The sequence below is a fragment of the Bos indicus genome, chromosome 6 (genome assembly GCF_029378745.1).
Source record: "Bos indicus isolate NIAB-ARS_2022 breed Sahiwal x Tharparkar chromosome 6, NIAB-ARS_B.indTharparkar_mat_pri_1.0, whole genome shotgun sequence".
Classification (NCBI taxonomy): domain Eukaryota; kingdom Metazoa; phylum Chordata; class Mammalia; order Artiodactyla; family Bovidae; genus Bos; species Bos indicus.
The window spans coordinates 112,097,257-112,116,848 of NC_091765.1; positions in this window are offsets into that span (position 1 = coordinate 112,097,257).

Consider the following 19,592-nt stretch of genomic DNA (forward strand, 5'->3'; position numbering starts at 1 on the left):
GTTTCCGTGGTGCCGGGAAGCCTCCTCTCCAGCACATTCCCTGATTTTTCCTGACTCCTTCTACAGGAATAAGCCCAACATTTACGATCAGAGCTGTCCAGCCAGAGAGCACTTACTGGCCTCAGTGTGTTGATGGCATCTGTCCCAGTGTCCCAGGCACTTCCTTGAGAAGACGTTTCAGTAGACCAAAGGTCAGAGCAAGTGTGACTGTGCCAGGTGGGAAGATGGGAGGTGGGGAGAGGAGTAAGACCCACAGTCCCTGCAACCTTCACATCTCAGGACCCACAATCCCTGCAGCCTTCACATCTCACTCACAGGTAGACTTTAACCCCTGATGCTGCTGTTCCCCATCTTATTAATTTGAATATCCTTGCCTTGGTTCACTGGAAACCTCAGTAATCTGTGCTGATCTCTGTCTCACGTCTTCACCCTGCAAATGTCATTTGTTTTGTCCCTTCTCTGTTCCCTGGTGGCTCAGATGGTAAAGAATCTGCCTGCAATACAGGAGACCTGGGTTTGATGCTTGAATCGGGAAGATCCCCTGCAGAAGGGAATAGCAACCCTCTCCAGTATTCTTGCCTGGAGAATCCCATAGAGAGAGGAACCTGGCGGGCTACAGTTCATGGGGTTGCAAAGAGTTGGACCCAACTGAGCAACTAACACGTCCACACTTTTCTCTTCCAGTTCTTATTGCCCTAGACAGAACCTCAAACATTTCTCCCCTGGAGTCGAGCAGAAAAGCCTGCCGACTCTGGAGCCAGAATCCCAGGTTTTTTGTTTGCTTTTGGCTCTGCAGAGCATCGTGTGGGATTTTAGTTCCCTAAGCAGGGATCGAACCCATGCCCCCTGCATGGGAAGCTTGGAGTCTTAACCACTGGACACCAAGGAGGTCCTGACTCCCAGGTTGACATCACTGCTCTGTGCTTAGCAGCCTTGGCTCCCTGGACCTCTCACTTAGGCATCCGGGTCTCAGTTTCCTCCTGCCGTTTGAGATGCATGACAGGGCTTGTCACATTTAACCCCTGTGAGGATTAAGTGAAATAAAGTGTGGAAGATGCTCGGCACAGCACCTGGGATGTCCTAAGTACACGGTGAGCACTGGCGATCACTTCTAGAGCCTCCTGACAGACTTCGCTGCCTTCTCTGTTTCTCTCTAATCCATTCCCCCCAGGCTGGGCAGACCACTTCCTGTGGCAACTGCTTGCACAATCCTGTGGACCTTCTCAAGCGGCTTCCAAGCCCTCTTCCTGGTCTCATCTCCTGCCGCAGCCCTGCAGGACTCTCTGGAACTTCCCCTGCCACCTGCAGTCACCTCTCTGCCCCCCGGAACTCTCAGCTGGGCTTGCCTTCTTTCACCTTGCCTCCTTTGGCTAATCTCTGTGTCTCAGCCTTCAGGCACAGATCAGATGTCCTGAGCTCAGTGAACCCTTTGCCGACTTTCTCCTCCTCATCACTGTGTCATGTGGGCTGCTGTCTTTCCTGCAGTCTCCTGGCAACTTGTCAGTCCCTCTGATGTGGCTGCGGCAGGGAGAACACGTGTGCATCCCAGGCTACCCGGCCCCATGGAGGGGAAAACCTTGCCCTTCCTGTGCATTGCGGTGCCCACAGGATTTCCTGGGATCAGAGCACCTTCCACCTTCGCTCACACCATCCTGCATCCCTCTTCCCAGCAGTAGTCTCAGTCCCTACCGGAATGGAGGCAAGTATGCTTTATTCTGTGCGAAAAAGTGGTTGCCAAAGACAACAAGAAGAATGAGTCTGGTGAAGGGCAGATTTATAGGAGCTAAATAATCTGACAGCCACACCATCTTTATGCTTCTCTAGAACTTTTCTTTTTCAAGGACCTATTTATCTGTTTGTTAATTTGGCTGTGCTGGGTCTTGGTTGCTGCACACTGGATCTTCGATCTTTGTTGCGACACGCGGGATCTTTAGTTGTGGCAATATGGGGTCTGATTCCCTGACTAGGGGTCGAACCCGGGCCCCCTGCATTTGGAGTGCAGAATCTTACACATCACTGGACCACCAGAGAGGTCCTAGAAACTCCCTGATACAAGTGTCAAACTCTGGGAGGTTCCTATACTGAGGATTTGCTGGCCTCTCCTTCCTGAGCTCATCCGCTTCCTTGGAGGCAGTTAAGAGAAAACAAAATAAAAATCTCTGAAGCCATGAAAGTAGTTATGGTTTTGTCTCATCATCCTGCAGAAAGAAGTTTCTCTACTCTGCGCAGCTTCCTTCTGGGGATCCTTGGTTTAGCAACACAGCAAGGAACACACAGACCTGAGTCCTTGCTGGTCTGTGTTGGGTTCTCACTCCCCTTCTGGAAAACGTTTGCTAAACCCAGCTGGGTTTGGCTGGGTCCTTAGAAGCACAGCCTGAGGCAGGGGGTGCTGTGACTGTGATATTTTGAGGGAGTGCTCCCCGCAGAAGGAGCGTAAGAAGACAAGAGTGGGGAAGGAGGAGGGGACCCCGCATGGACGTGGCCTGGGGGCTGACTTGGACCTGACCCCATGGGGAGCTTCAGAGCATGCGCTGCACCACAGAGCTGGTCCCCTCTTCAGGCAAAGGGGCGGTGTTTCAGACCCTTGTGTTGGTCAGCCATTGTCCCTGTCTTCTCTGAAGAAGGGATGGTGGAAGCTGAACCTCCTGGATGATGTAGCTCTTTTTGGTTGGATGCCCACGATCCTGGAGCAACAAAGTGGAAGGAGGAAGCTAAGAGGGCATACTGATGACTAGAAATATAACCTCACAGGCGCCTTGGAGACACTGACATGGGAGGTGCTAAGTGGGTGCAGATGGCACCTCCATGTGTATGCCTGTGCCGGGGTTTCCCAAGGCACCTGGTGTGTTTGTTGTTGTTCAGTCACTAAACGTGTCCAACACTTTGTGACCTCCTGGACTGCAACACACCAGGCTCCCCTGTCCTTCACCATCCCCCAGAGTTTGCTCTGACTCACGTCCATTGAGTTGGTAATGCTATCTAACCATCTCATCCTCTGCCACACCCTTCTCCTCCTGCTCTCAATCTTTCCCAACATCAGGGTCTTTCCCAATGGGTCAACTCTTCACATCAGGTGGCCAAAGTATTGCAGACTCATTGCAGCATCAGTGTTTCCAATGAATATTCAGGACTGATTTCCTTTAGAATGGACTAATTTGATTTCCTTGCTGTCCAAGGGACTCTCCAGTCTTCTCCAGCAACCACAATTTGAAAGCATCAATTCGTGTTATGGGGCCCAGACAGTTCCATTAGGATATTGATAGGATGATGATCTTAGAAGATAGAGAACTTAGCAAAAGGGAAATATCAGCCATTCATTTTTTGATAATCCAGCGTCTGTTTAAAAGACCAGAGCTGTGCCATGCCTGTGTCTAGGTCTAGAAGCAATCGACTATGGCAGTGTGTTATGCTTTCTACTTAGTTTACCTAATTTATTTAGAAATTTTACCTGACTTTGTTGACTTTAACTCATATAAATGAGGCTGCTCCAAAAGACAAGTTCAGTTCAGTTCAGTCACTCAGTAGTGTTCAAGTCTTTGCAACCCCATGGACTGCAGCACACCAGGCCTCCCTGTCCAGCACCAACTCCCAGAGTTTACTCAAAATCATGTCCATTGAGTCCGTGAAGCCATCCAACCACCTCATCCTCTGTCGTCCCCTTCTCCTCCTTTCTTCAATCTTTCCCAGCATCAGGGTCTTTTTCAATGAGTCAGTTCTTCACATCAGGTGGCCAAAGTACTGGAGCCTCAGCTTCAACATCAGTCCTTCCAATGAATATTCAGGACTAGTTTTCTTTAGGATGGACTGGTTTGCTCTCCGTGCAGTCCAAGGGACTCTCAAGAGTCTTCTCCAACACCACAGTTCAAAAATATCAATTCTTCAGTGCTCAGCTTTCTTTATAGTCCAACTCTCACATCCATACATGACTACTGGAAAAACCATAGCTTTGACTAGGTGGACCTTTGTCAGCAAAGTACTGTCTCTACTTTTTAATATGCTGTCTAGGTTGGTCACAGCTTTTCTTCCAAGGAGCAATCGTCTTTTAATTTCATGGCTGCAGTCACCATCTGCAGCCCAAGAAAATAATCTGTCACTTTTTCCATTGTTTCTCCATTTATTTGCCATGAAGTGATGGAACCAGATGCCATGATCTTCCTTTTTTGACTGTTGGGTTTTAAGCCAGCTTTTTCACTCTCCTCTTTCACTTTCATCACGAGGCTCTTAAGTTCCTCTTTACTTTCTGCCATTAGGGTGGAGTCATGTGCATATCTGAGGTTATTGATATTTCTCCTGACAATCACTGCCCAAACCTTTTAAATTGACCTCTGAGACTTAAGACAAAAATGGGATAAGAGTCTATTATTTGGAGTAAAAGGAAACTATAATATGAAGAAAGACACAAAGCTTTATTAACCTCTCTCAATAATCTCAAACTGAATGGATGGAACGTGTGCCTGACTTTGGCAGCCTTGTTCCTGATTAGATACCTCAGATGGCTCCAAACATGACTCCCAGAGATTGTAGCACTCCCGGTGTCCTGAAATAACTTCCTTGTCTGCTTCAACTTGTCCTTGTAAGAATAAATGAACTCAGAAAGCTGGTGGACTTGAAGACATAATTGTGTCCAACTCTGTATTTTTGTGTATCGAAGGGTCTTTAAAACGAACACAGCTTGCTAGTTGACTGTATGTCTGTGGGTCCTGCTGAAAGTTTTACTGATATCAGATGGTCCAGCATCATATCTCTAAAGTTTTTCCCATTAGCTTTTCAGTGGACAGTCCTGTCTCTGCAGTCACCATTTTCTAGACACCTGAGTAATGTCTTCTAAGAGGCAAGGTTATTCTTGGTGAAAGAGCTTGAACAGTTTGAAAACTGAGTTTGAAAATTTTGCCTTCCAAAGACTTACCTGATCCTAAGAACCGTGGCTATTGCCCTTTTCTGTGTGTGTGTGATTGAGAGCTATAGAGGCAGATGCTGTTGCAACAGCGCCTATTAATGGTCTGAGAAATCTGTAATTGCTAGCTTCTTTCCTTCTTTCTTTTAGAAGTCTTGGGCAGAATAAGTAATTAACAGTTGATTGAGACAGTCCATTCATTTTGTTTCTGGTTAATGTCAAGAAGGCTCTAATCTTAGTGCTATTGACTCCAGGAAATGATGTGTCAGACTACCTACAAAACTGCAATGATATTATTAAAAGATGTTTTCAGAAAAGTCACTTTCTAAGCAGAGATAATAAGACTTAAGATGTACGTGTCTGCTTATATCTATAATGAGTACCTGGTGTGCTGAAATTTTTTAGTTAAAGGTGAACACAGGAATTCACATAGGAGTTGCATCCTTTATATAAATGTAACAATTGAGGTATACCTTGACTTTGGGAAATGGCATACTAAGTAGCTTTAAAAAAAAAATCCTGTGATTTAGCCAAACTTTCCCTCATTTTTCAGAGGTTTGGGGAGGAAGTAGACGTATTTGCCTAAAGATCCCAAAAGACTTGTGAAAAGAGAAGAGGTAAGGTACCAAACCCCTTCCACCAAAACTGTTTTTTTTTTTTTTTTTGCTGGGCCAGGTCTTAGTTGTGGCATGCAGTATCTTTGATCCTCATTTCAGCATGAGGGATCTTCAGTTGCAGCAGGTGGGATCTAGTTCCCTGACCAGGGATCAAACCCAGGCTTCCAGCACTGGGAGTGTGGAGCCTTAGCCACTGGGCTACCATGTTGCTGTTCAGTTTCTAAGTCATGACCGACTCTTTGTGACCCCATGGACTGCAACACGCCAGGCTTCCCTGTCCATCACCATCTCCCGGAATTTGCTCAAATTCATGTCCATTGAGTCAGTGATGCCATCCAACCATCTGATCCTCTGTTGTCTCCTTCTCCTTTTACCTTACATCTTTCTCAGCATCAGGGTCTTCTCCAGTGAGTCAACTCTTCACATCAGGTGGCCAAAGTGTTGGAGCTTCAGCTTCAGCATCAGTCCTGAACAGCATGAATATTCAGGGTTGATTTCCTTTAGGATTGACTGGCTTGATCTCCTTGCAGTCCAAGGGACTCTCAAGAGTCTTCTCCAACACCACAGTTTGAAAGCATCAGTTCTTCAGTGGTCAGCCTTCTTCAAGGTCCAACTCTCACATCCATTCATGCCTACTGGAAGCACCATAGCTTTGACTATACGGACTTTTGTCAGCAAAGTCCCCTAAATTTTAAAATTAGGGAAACCTGCTACAGTGGATGGTGGTGGTCCTGACCAAGGTGCTGAGACAGAAGAGGACACCTGAATTCCCCGAAGGGACGTTCCCCACAAGACAGAGCAGAGTCTGGCAATGATTCGGGTGCCACAGGATAGTCCCAAGTCCAGGTGGGCAGCTTCTGCTGATCCACCATGAGCCTGAGTCCAGAAGATCCACAGGTGGGAGCCAGGAGACCAGCCATCTTGAATGGCTGATAAAGAGCTTAATTCTGGGTTACAGAGTTCTAATCAAGGCGGTGGCCTGGTTTTGGTATTAAGGACTTCATTCCAGTGGCCGGTGTAGAGACTATACCTAAGAGGAACAAGAGTGGTGTCTGGGAGGAGGTTGTTGTGGTCCAGGGAGAGGGAAGGGGCCAGAGACAGAAGGGAGAAATTCAAGTAGTGAGTGGTAAAGCGGTCATGTTGGTAACTGATGAATTCAACGGGAGCAGTTCTCAATTTGTTTGCTATTTGTGCCGTTCATTATTATTATAAATGGTGGGCGTTTGGAATAAGTGGCCAATTTCTCTTTTCCTGATTCCACTTGTTTCAGCTGTTGGTCTCTAAAAAGAAAATGATGACAATGGGCTTTGATTAGCTTCACTCATTTTCATAATGACCATGGTTATCATTCCCAGTTTCTTGAGCAGAGTCATCGTTTTAATTTGCATAAGTGGCTTTTGGATATGCAAAGCCAATTAATTAAATGCTAGATATCAGTTGATACAGGAGAACAATTATCTTGATACGGCCATGATGTTAAAGAGAACAAATGTCTGACTGGAGGGTTTGCCAACATTTCCATTGAGTTAATTCTAGCTGCCAAAGATTGATGAGAGGAGAACACAAAGAGAAGAAGAAATGTAGATGGTCTTGGCCAAATGGTGTCTCTGCAGCTTAGAAGCATGGTGGGGGGGGGGGGGGTGATGTCATTTGTTTTTCTTTTTTTACCAAAAGTGTTTAAAATGACAAAACTAACACATTTTTGTTGTAAAACAATGACAACAACGACAATAACCTAAAATGATAAAATGGGGTATACAGTAGAAATGAAAAAACGTCCCCACCCCCCACAATGTCCTACTTTCTGGACCCGGTTAGTAACCACTTTTCATAGATTCTTGTGGACTTTTCCAGGTCGAAGGTGTCCTCAAAGAGATCCTAATCATTTTTCAGAATCGAGGACAGCACACGTGTCATCGAGGTAATCCTTGACCTATTCTGTTATCGGATGAAGTCCACTTGATGATTCAGTTCATAGCTTGCTGATTGGCTGAATGCTGGGATTGTTGTTGGCAGGAGATGCTGTGCTGTTGGGACAGCAGACAGCAGACAGAGAGACAGGACAGGAAGCCAGGGAAAAAGGGTCAATGAAGGTTGAATACAGATGGCCGCTGCCAGGCAGGAAACTAGGCCGAGCTCAGGATCAGAGGCTTGGAAGTCTCCCTTCTCCGCCTTCACTTTCTCTCCCCAATCCTAGTCCCTCTAATGCCTGGCTGCTCTACATTATTCTCCCAAAGGTCACAGAGGGACATTTGGTCAGCACACTGAATGACATTCCCTCAAATGTCACCTTCCTTAACCTTGCTCAGTATATGGCATTTCCAACCACTGTCCCCTTCACGCATCTTCCCCTGTCCTTGTGAAAAGTTGTTGCTGAATGGAAAGATGCCGGGATTCTTGGCCTCCGGAGGAGAATAATTCAATCTGGGGCCAGAGATGAGGCTTGATCGCTCAGAGCTTTTGTGTAATAAAGTTTTATTAAAGCATAAAGGAGATAGAGAAAGCTTCTGACATAGGCATCAGAAGGGGGCAGAAAGAGTACCCCCCTGCTAGTCTTCAGCTGGGTGTTATATAGTCACTGCTGCTGCTGCTACTGCTAAGTCACTTCAGTCGTGTCCGACTCTGTGTGACCCCATAGACGGCAGCCCACCAGGCTCCGCTGTCCCTGGGATTCTCCAGGCAAGAACACTGGAGTGGGTTGCCATTTCCTTCTCCAATGCATGAAAGTGAAAAGTGAAAGAGAAGTCGCTCAGTCATGTCCGACTGCTAGCAACCCCATGGACTGCAGCCTACCAGGCTCCTCCGTCCATGGGATTTTCCAGGCAAAAGTACTAGCAGTCTGTTAATGAAAGAAAGGAATGTCTTAAAACTCAGAATGGCACCAGGGCCCTCACCCATAAGATGTATTTTGGGATAATCTTGGCACCAAAAGGTTCATCCTGGGCCATAAAATGATTAACTTGAATCTTGAAAAAGGGCAGACCACCATACAAATAGTTTCATTTACATGGATTAGGGGAACAATATCTGAATATAACATACTGGTTTGTCAAGTAGGTTCTGAGCCAAGAGGTGGAACTGACTTGAAAACAGAGTCTGGGGTAAATGCATAGCACATTAGCATAGCTTAAGACAGACATTCCCATAAGGAAAAGGCATTGGTTATCTCTAGGCTTGAGAATAGTTAACTTCAGATGAAACCAGGTGTCATTATGGCAACATAGTATTTTAAGAGAAACCTCCTTTTAAATTTGTACAGAGAAGGAAAAAATATCGCTAGTTTGTTTCCTCCTGCCGCTTAAGAGAGATAACAATGTCTGACACTTGCAGGCTATTTCCTCGGTTGTGGAGACCCCTGGCCTTCCTGCCTGCTACCCTCTCACTTGGCTCCACTGATGAGGTACCCTTTCAGTTCTTGACCATCCCTGACCTTTCTGGCCCTGATTTCCATCCTGACTCTGTTCCTCTCCCAGTCCTCAAGCTGTGGGCATTGCCTACAAACTGTCCCTTTCCTGCTCCTCTTTTCTCTGCATTCCCTGTTTCTTGGACATTTAGTTCACATCTATGTCTTAAAGAGCCTCTTGATGAAGGTGAAAGAGGAGAGTGAAAAACTGGCTTAAAACTCAACATTCAGAAAACGAAGATCAAGGCATCTGGTCCCATTACTTCATGGCAAATAGATGGGGAAAAGATGGAAACAGTGACAGGCTTTATTTTCTTGGGCTCCAAAATCACTGCAGACAGTGGTTGCAGCCATGAAATTAAAAGATGCTTGCTCTGTGAAAGAAAGGTTATGACCAACTTAGACAGCATGTTAAAAATCAGAGACATTACTTTGCTGACAAAGGTCCATATAATCAAAGCTGTTGTTTTTCCAGCAGTCATGTATGGATGTGACAGTTGGACCCTAAAGAAGGTTGAAGTTCTTTAGCTTGACCAAAGAACTGATGCTTTTGAACTGTGGTGTTGGAGAAGACTCTTGAGAGTCCCTTGGACACCAAGGAGGTCCAACCAGTCAGTCCTAAAAGAAATCAGTCCTGAATATTCATTGGAAGGACTGATGCTGAAGCTGAAGCTCCAATACTTTGACCACTTGATTCAAAGAGCCAACTCATTGGAAAAGACCCTGATTCTGGGTCTTGAGGGCAGAAGAAGGGGACAACAGAGGCTGAGATGGTTAGATGGCATCACTGACTCAATGGACTCATCTGCAAGCTCTGGGAGATGGTGAAGGACAGGGAAGCCTGGTGTGCTGCAGTCCGTGAGGTCACAAAGAGTTGGACAAGACTTAGTGACTGAACAACAAAAACAACAATAATGTCTTCAACAATGATCTCTGTGAGGGAGAGGCTGAAATATTACAGACATAGCTAGAAATGAAAGTAAGAGTCTGGCCCCAAACTTCTCTGGGGTCTGAGCTTCCATTTTCTATTGCCCTCTAGACACATCCTGTGTATATCTCAGACTCAGCACTTCTAAGACTAGGGTTGTCCTCTTCTCCACCTGGCAGACTCCTCAGCATGACCTAGAGGGGTCTTCATGATCTGTCCTCACCCACCTCTGTCCAATCTCTTCTCTTGCTGCCCTCACAGAAATACCTGATTTCCCAGTCGTGTATAATAACCACAGATGCATGACCATGCCATGCAATCTTGTGCTTCAACACTCTTAACAATGTTCCCTCCACCTGAATAACCCTTCTTTCTATGCCTGGATTTCTCTTCTCCCAGACAACCCTTCTTCAATCTTCAGAACTTCCCTTGAGCATCACCTTTTCGAGGAAGGCTTCCTTGAATTCCTGGGTCCACTGCCCCTCTGTGGTTTCCTGTATCACCCCTGTTATGAAATAGGAAACTCCTGTTATGAAACTTATCACATTACAGTCTGATTGGCTGTTTCCTCATTTGTGTTCCTGACAAGCTGTGCACCCTTTGAAGGGAAGGAAAATGTCTTTGATCTCTGCACCCCCAAGGCCTAGAGAAGTATTTCACATACAGTAAGTAGTTAATAAATGCTGGATGAGTACAAGAGCCAGCGTCTCCCTCCTGGGTGATGGAAAAGCCATCTGATGTTTAGATCTCTAACCCTGACATCTCCCGCAAGTCCAGAATCATGTCCTTCCTTTGCAACTTGTCCACTTGAATTTTCAGCAAGTTGATCAAAGATAACAGGTTCAAAGCAAAGCCCTTGATTCCTTGGCCCACTAGTCTCCATCTGAGAAGGGAACAACTATTTACCCAACCACTCAGAGTGGAAACTTGGGAAGCATCCTAATTTCTCTCCTTTTCTTCCATACTACATCACATTGAATAAAACAGATCCTGGAAACCTTATCTAAACATATATTGGGGGAATCTGGCTGGTCCTTTGTCTTCTCTAAAAACATCACTTTAGGTCAAGCCATCATCCTCTCTTGCCTGGACCCGTGTATTGTACCTTCTTGCTTGTCTTTGTATTTCTACTTTTGTTCCTCTACGAATCATTCTTTTGCCCAGTGACCAGAAGTCCTTAGCCTAGACTTTGGCTCCCCTTTTAGCCTCCAGATCTCTGTCACTTCCACAGAAAGGACTCTGATCACACATCTTAAAAAGTACCTCCCTGATGCTCTCACCCTCTGTACTCTCACCCTGACTTTTGTTTCTTTAATCCCATGACATTTTATATTTCTTTGTACATCTTCTGATGTAATCTTATCCCTGGTACAGATGCTCCCTGAGGGTAAGGTTCACCAAATTCTTCATTGCAGCCCAGAATCTGGAACAGTTCCTGGCATTATAGTAAGAGCTAAATAAATATTTGACAGATGAATGACTTATTCTAGCTTGAAGGCTGTGAATCATTTTTGCCTCTTCACTCGCCTTCCTTCCTGTGTCAAGTCACCAAGTCCTTTAGCGTTTTCCTGGTGTTAATTCAATCAAGATTAACTGATGCAAATTGATTGACTTGCAGTGTGTCTACCATTGAGTGATTTACTTCCCACAATTGCCGTATCAACAGTAATAAATAATGGGGTAAGAACTTTGTAAACTCTAAAGCACCGCACCGCACATATCTTGTGCCTTCCATCACCCCCATCCACCTCAAGATGACACTAATTAACATTGCTTCCACTTGAGCCTCTCAGTTATCTTACTGCTTCCAAACTCTCCCCAGATAATATATTCCAAACTGCGGCTGACTTAATTTTCTTAAAGCATTGCTATAATTATGTTCCTCTCCTACTCAAAAACTTTGCCTGTCTTCCAATTTCTGACCAAAGAATATATACAAATCCTTGGCTTGTAACCAAGATTTTCCCCAACCCAAGTTCAGATGGCCCTTCCAGGGTCTCCCTCTGTTACCCACTGAAGCTCTTGATGTTCAAGTCCATCTAGACCACGCAGTTGTCCCTGAGGACAGCTGCCTTTCCCCCTCCCCTTCACTCATGGTCTCTCTCTGGCAGAAAAGCTTCCTGCACCCCTTCCCCTGAAAAATTCACACCTAGTAGGTTCAGAGCAAATGACCTCACGACAGTGCTATCCTCCCAGGGTTTTTCCACTTCCAAGTGAATGTTAATGGCATTTAGTTCTTCTTTTTGAGGGAGCACTCATCTCTCATCCAGCCTTTCCTTAAAGGAGGAAGGAAGGAAAAGGAGGCAAGGAATAATTTTAGTATCTCTCTCTTCTCTCTCCATCTTGATTGGGGAGGTAGAGAAAGTTGGATGTCTGTTTGTCCAAGCTTATCTGATTGCTTCCCCCAATCTTCCAAATGGGCCATATGACTGTCTCTCTGGGATCTGCCTTTCAACAACCAGCTTGCATTCGTGGCTCCTGCCTCTGTATGATAGACTTCGAAGATGGGTTTTCATCTTGCTGGATGTAGTGGCCTGCTTTTCTGAGGAGGAGGAGCCTACATTTGCTACAGGATGAGCTCCATGCTCCAACATAGCCTTCCTGAATTGTAAATTTAATGCTTTGGCCTCCATGCATTGGACCCTATTTCTTAATTGTTTCTGGACTCTGAGGAGGAAGAGCAATTAATTATCACCCTCCCTTAAACTCAAACATCACCCAGATGATCTTTTTTAATGTACTCTCCTATAGTACAGAATGTATAATATCTTATTCAGGATTTGTAACCTAAGATCAGAGGCATATAGAAAAGAGAGGCAATATTCTATCCTGTTATTCTTCCTGAATCTCTTTAGACTTCAGGTTCATGGGCCAGGATTTATTGGCATGGAGGTCGTGATAGGCAAATAAAGCTGACACTAAGAAACAAAATTACAAATAAAATATGTATGATGAGAAATGGGAAGTTTCCTGTAGAAATTCTGGCTAAAATTCAAAGCTAGTTAAGATGTATGACAAATTCCCTGTGTTATAAAGATCAATGCTAGACACATTTCTGCAGGATTTACTGAGAGGTGAAGAAACTGATTCTTTGTCAGCTCCATCAACTCCATCAACCACCTTCAACTATTTAAGATAAAGCTAGATGATGCTTTAAGTGGGATTCTTAGGTATAAGAGCATTACAGTATTTTTCTGGTCTTCTCTCTGGGGTGAGAAAGGAGGGTTGTCCCTTTAAGCCAAATTAGAGTGGTCCTCAAGCAAAGCTAGAAAGGAGGAAAGTCTGCCAGGAGAGGACATTAACATCCCCCAACCATGAGACCGGGGCCTTCCCCTTGCCTGGGGGTCCTGAGGGTGGGAGGCTGATCAGAGCTGTCTGAGAGGGCAACTGAGCACTGAGGGCAGGAACAGCCGTCCAGGACTTTAACAGTGTGATAGAGACGCATGTCTGAGTGACCACAAAGAGGGCATTCAGTTGACAAGGTATGGATTATTTTATTAATCCTCAATGCAAACCTAAGCAGTGGTACTTTTATTCCCATTTTATAGATGAGAAAATAGAGACACGAAGAAGTTATTTACTCAGGATCATAGAATTAGCCTGGTGCTGACCAGTGTTGAAGAGCAGATCCTTGGCTTGATTTTGATACCATCTATCTGTTCTTGGAGTTCCCTCATAGCTCAGTTGGTAAAGAATCTGCCTGCAATGCAGGAGACCTGGGTTCAATTCTTGGGTCAGGAAGATCCCCTGGAGAAGGAAATGGCAACCCACTCCAGTATTCTTGCCTGGAGAATCCCATGGACAGAGGAACCTGGCGGGCTACAGCCCATGGGGTCACAAGAGTTGGACACGACTTAGTGGCTAAACGGCCACCACCATCTGTTCTTGATACCTGAAATCAATTTGAATTGAATATTCCCGGCTCCTCTCTCTCTCCTGCACTTTTCTCTCTCCCTGAACTCAAGGCTTGCATATCCACCTGCTTACGTGATAGCCCCGTTTGGGTATTCAATAGGTAATGGAAAAATAATATATATGAAATGAAAACTGTTGATGGAAACCCTGTTCCGATCTCACTTTTCCCCATCTCAGGTGCTTAAGCCAGTCCCTTTCTGTCCCCTCTCTTGTCAAATACACTTTGTTCATGTAGAACTCAAATCCATCCACTTCTTTCCCTGTCTACCGTCCCCTTCTTAGTCCAAGCCCCATCACCTCCTGTCTTTATTCTTTCCTCTTCAGACTGCAGAAGACACTCCCTTCATTGATCTTGCATTTCTCTCCAAATAAAAGCCCCACTGTGTGCTCTGGAGCCCTGGGAGGCCTGGCTTCTCCTGCTCTTACCCTTGCCCCATTTCCCACTGGACTTCAGCAGCACCCCCTCTGCTCTGTTCCCCAGGAGCCTGGGCACTTGCCCATGTTTTCTCTCTGCCTGGGAGGCTCTCGTCCCATCATTTTGCATGGGTAGGTCATCTCCGGTGGACGTGAGTTTGAGCAAGCTCCAGGGGATGGTGAAGGACAAGGAAGCCTGGCGTGCTGCAGTCCAGGCGGTGGCAAAGAGTTGAACACGACTGAGCGACTAAACAACAACAACATCCTTTTCATCTTTAGGTCATTTCAACTCACAGGTCACCTTCTCATTGCTATTTCTGGTGTCTCCATGTCTCTTTCCTGTTTATTTTTTTTATAGCCCTTCATACAATTGATAATTATCCTCTGCCTTCTTTTTTTTGCATTAGTTTTTGGAAGTATTCATTTCAGTCTCCTGCCCTCAACAAGCATGTGAGCCCCCTGAAGACGGGGCCTTGCTTACCTTCTTCAGCACTGTATTCCCAGAATCTAGCATATCACCTTGTGTGGGACATGTGTGCACAAACACCAGTAAAGTAAATGAACGGAAATTTCATTAAACGTTTGTTGTATAAAGAGCACCATATGGGCTTCCCTGGTGGTCCAGTGGTTGAGAATTCACCTTGCAATGCAAGGGACATTGGTTCCATTCTGGGTCTGGGAAGATCCCACAGGCCTCAGGTCAGCTGAGCCTGTGAGCCATAACTCATGAGCCCGCCCTCTGAATCCCTCCAGCCACAACTGCTGGGCCCACACATATAACTACTGAAGCACAAGTGCCCTAGAGACTGCACTCCACAAGAGAGGCCGCCGCACGAGCAGCCTGCACACTGCAGCTAGAGAAAGCCCACCCAGAGCAACAAAGACCCAGCACAGCCAAGAGTATCTTTTTCATTTTTAAGAGAGAGCACCATGTACCAGAGGCCATATACTGGACATGGTCAAGTTTTGACCTGATGGGAGTGGAGGTTTTCTGGGGGTCCAAAAGCACATGGTCGTCATGATGAGGACAATTGTCTCTTCTGGGGACACTGAAAAAGCACCACCACTCACTCATACTTACTCCTGCGTTCAAACAGTACTTATCATGTTCTCATGTCCGAAGCCCGGGGTTAGTGGCCAAGGATAAAACGACAGCACAGTCCCTGTCCCCTTCTGGTGTAGCATCCTCCACCAGGAAAGAGCAGGGCAGAGTGGGGAGGGGGCAGTAATGGAGCAAGTCTCTATAATGTCTGCAGGAAGTTGCACTCTCAGTATTTTAAACTTGTGTTAATTGCTCAGTCAGGTCTGACTCTTTGCGACCCCATGGACTGTAGCCTGCCAGGGTCCTCTGTCCATGGGATTCTCCAGGCAGGAATACTGGTATGGATTGCCTTGCTTTGTCCAGGGAATCTTCCAGACCCAGGGATCAAACCCTTGTCTCCTGCATTGTGGGTGGATTCTTTACGCTCTGAGCTGCCAGGGAATCTTAAATACAGTGTAAAAGAAAAACACAGAAACAGTCTCCACTGGACAGCAAAATGCTCACTCTTTAAAGACAAGAACCATTGAGTAGCTGAAGCAGGACTTCATCTAGAGATCAGTGAGATTAGTTGATGTGAACATGGCCCTTCTCTAATGCGAAAACTGTAAGTTGGCAATCCGAAAGCTGAAACTTAGAGCTCAAGATACTTTGAGCCATTTAGAAATTACACAAGCCCTGTTATTCAAGACTTCTGCCAATATCCACTCCTAATGCAAGGAGACAGGGAACAATGGAGAAGGCAATGGAAAAGTTGAGATTGAAAAACTGGATGAGAGTGCCTGCTTTGTTGCTGCCGCTCACGCACCTTAAGAATTTGCCTAATCTTTTCTGGTCCCAGACGACTCATCTATGTATTGGGGATGAGAAAAAGCACATATCTCATGATATCATTGTAGATTCAGTGAGCAAATGCATGCACAGTGCTTAGCATAGAGCTAGTCACCTAGCACAGGGGAAAATGTGAGGTGATATTAACATGATTTTGGGGGGAAGTTATTAAAGCAGCACCCAAGTCACAGGGTTGTCGTGAGGAGTAAATGATGTGTGTATGTGTCTGTGTGTGTGTGCGCGCACCTGTGTTTAATACCTATTACAGGGCAGAACATGGTAAGACAATAAATAATGGTTGAATAAGCTAATGTATTGGAAAATCTACAAGGTGTAGATTGTTATAAAAATGCTTCTGCTTTTTATTATTTATTTTCTCAATAAAAATAGGTCAAGGAATCAAAAGCCTTTGTGTGACAAAAAAATAAATAAAAGAGAGAGAGAGAAAGATGCTCAAAACTTTCCCAACCAACCAGGAATGATATTTAGAATACTTAGCAATTGGTAAAGCGTGTGTGTAGATCAGTCAGAATGGCTGCCAGCAGTAGCTACAGAGAGTAGGGTTCCAAGCCCTCCCACCCTTCCCAGCATTATCCCTTTAGCTAAAGATTGTGAGAAAGCCTTGGAGGAGCCCTAAGGAGGAACCAGAGAAAAAGAATAGAGGTCTGGGGTAGAGACGTTCGTGTAGCATAGAAGTCATTTTCTAACAAATACAAACCAATTTTGCTATGGACCTAGAGGGCATTATGCTTAGTGAAATAAGTTGGACAGAGAAATGCAAACACTGTATTTATCACTTATATGTGGAATCCAAGAAGTAAGACAAACAGAAACAGACTCACAGGTATCGAGAACCAACTCCTGGATACCACTGGGGAGGAGGGAAGGAGGCAGGGCAAGGTAGGAGTAGGGGATTAAGAGGCACAAATTGCTGTGTATAAAATAGATAAGCAACAAGGATATATTGTACAGCATAGGGAAATACAGCCATTGTTTCGTATTAACTTTAAAGGGAGCACGATCTATAAAAATATTGAATAACTATGCTGCACACCGGAAAACAGTATTGTAAACAAACTGTCTTTCACTATAGGAAACCATTTCACTGATTTAATATCTGGGTCAGCTGTGTTGGTGCCTGTGTTCTGCGTGTGTGCATGCTCAGTCGTTTAGTCGCGTCCAACTCTGCAATCCTATGAGCTGTAGCCTTCCAGGCTCTTCTGTCCATGGGATTCTCCAGGCAAGAAGACTGGAGTGGGTTGCCATGCCCTTCTCCAGGGGATCTTCCCAACCCTGGGACTGAACCTGAGTCTCTTACATCTCCTACATCAGCAGGCAATTTCTTTACCACTGGCACCACCCGGAAAGCCTGCCTATGTTCTGATGCAGCTCTAAACTATACCCTCTGGGAACTGGAGTTGAAAGGAGAGAGAATATATCCCATTTATACTGTTCTCCCATTCACTTTCCATCCTAAACTAGGGTTTGTTTGAACCTAAGTAATGTTCCAGAGAAGGCAATGGCACCCCACTCCAGTACTCTTGCCTGGAAAATCCCATGGATGGAGGAGCCTGGAAGGCTGCAGTCCATGGGGTCGCTGAGGGTTGGACACGACTGAGTGACTTCACTTTCACTTTTCACTTTCATGCATTGGAGAAGGAAATGGCCACCCACTCCAGTGTTCTTGCCTGGAGAATCCCAGGGATGGGGGAGCCTGGTGGGCTGCCATCTACGGGGTCGCACAGAGTCGGACACGACTGAAGCAACTTAGCAGTAGCAAGTAATGTTCTGTCAAAGAACTAGGTCAAAGAAAAGACCCCCAAGAACTCAGCATCAGGAGAGGCGTGTGAGTGTTCCTTTAGGAATCGGTGAAATGCAGTCTGGTTTTGGGAATACGTGGGCGAGTTGCCAATTGCATCATCCATAGCTGTTCTCTGCTCCTGATAATCCATTATTAGTCATTTTTATTCTGACAAGTTCCTCATCATGAACTATAGATTCGATGCAGAATTTCAAATCCACTTGAGTAACAATATGTATAACTGGAATGTTAGAAATCCTGCGTTATTTGAAAAACACCACTTTATTTGATGATCAGAGGGAAAGTTGGTGAATAAACAAACTTCTAGTCACTATATTATAAAAATGCTATTAAGGAATTGATATTTAATATTCCTCTGTAACTCATTTAAGATCTATATTGATAAACTAGATATCCTGAGGAGTCAGTGGGCTCTGTGGGGTTTAAAGTCTGGAAATTATAGTTAGGAGAGTTGGAAGTGAGATCAAAAATCTTTATGTTCTTTTCCAAGTGAAAGATGTTTGAAAAGGCTATGTAAGCTGATTAGCACAAATGACATCCATAATTCACTTACCTTATGTGAAAGTACTTTTTGTAAAGTGTATTAGCCAGGATTCTCCAGAGAAATAGAACCAAAGATTTGTCTCTACCTCTATTTCAATCTCTATTTCTAATCTTTGTATCTATTTTTCCATCTATTGATCTGTGAGATTTATTTTAAAGGATTGGATGTATGTCTAATCTTTATATTTATTTTTCTTTCTTTCTCTTTCTATCTATCCATCAATCTATGAGACTTATTTTAAGGAATTGGCTTATGCAGTTGTGGAGGCTTGGTGAGTCCAAATTCTGATGGAACAGGCCAGTAGGCTGGAGACCCTGGGAAGAGTTGTAGTTTGAATCCAAAGGCAGTCTGCTGGTAGCATTCCTTCTTTCATGGGTGAGGTCAGTCTTTTCTATTAGGACCTTCGACTGATTGGATGAGGCCCACCCACATTGTGGAGGGCAATCTGCTTGACCCCAACTCCACCAGTTTAAGTGTTACTGTCCTCCAAAAAAATACCTTTGGAGAAACATCAAAAGCAATGCTTGACCAACTGTCTGGGAATTATGGCCCAGCCAAGCTGACAAATAAAATTAGCCACCACATACTGTGAAGTATGACCAATATTTTTATTGTTATTTATCTATCTGTAAGAGAGAGCTGCCAAAATGGCCAAACAGCAGCTCTTTGAGGAACAGCTGCAGGTTGAGATATTAAACTGGAAATAAGACAACTTAGGGGCTTATCATAATACAAAGATACATTTCTTTCTTCTCTCACTGGTTTTAAGATCTTCTCTTTGTCTTTGATGGTGCTAAGTCGCCTCAGTCGTGTCCAACTCTGCGACCCCATAGACGGCAGCCCACTAGGCTCCCCCGTCCCTGGGATTCTCCAGGCAAGAATACTGGAGTGGGTTGCCATTGCCTTCTCCAATGCATGAAAGTGAAAAGTGAAAGTGAAGTCGCTCAGTCGTGTCCGACTCTTAGTGACCCCGTGGACTGCAGCCTACCAGGCTCCTCCGTCCATGGGGTTAGTGCCCTTATTATGGAGCTGTCTGCTGTCTCTACCATGTAAAGATACAAGGAGAAGATCTGCTTCTGTAAACCAGCAAGAAGGCTCTCACCAGACACCAGATCTGTCTTCACCTTGATCCTGGATTATCTGACCTCAAGAACTATGAGAAATGTTTGTTGTTTAAGCCACCTA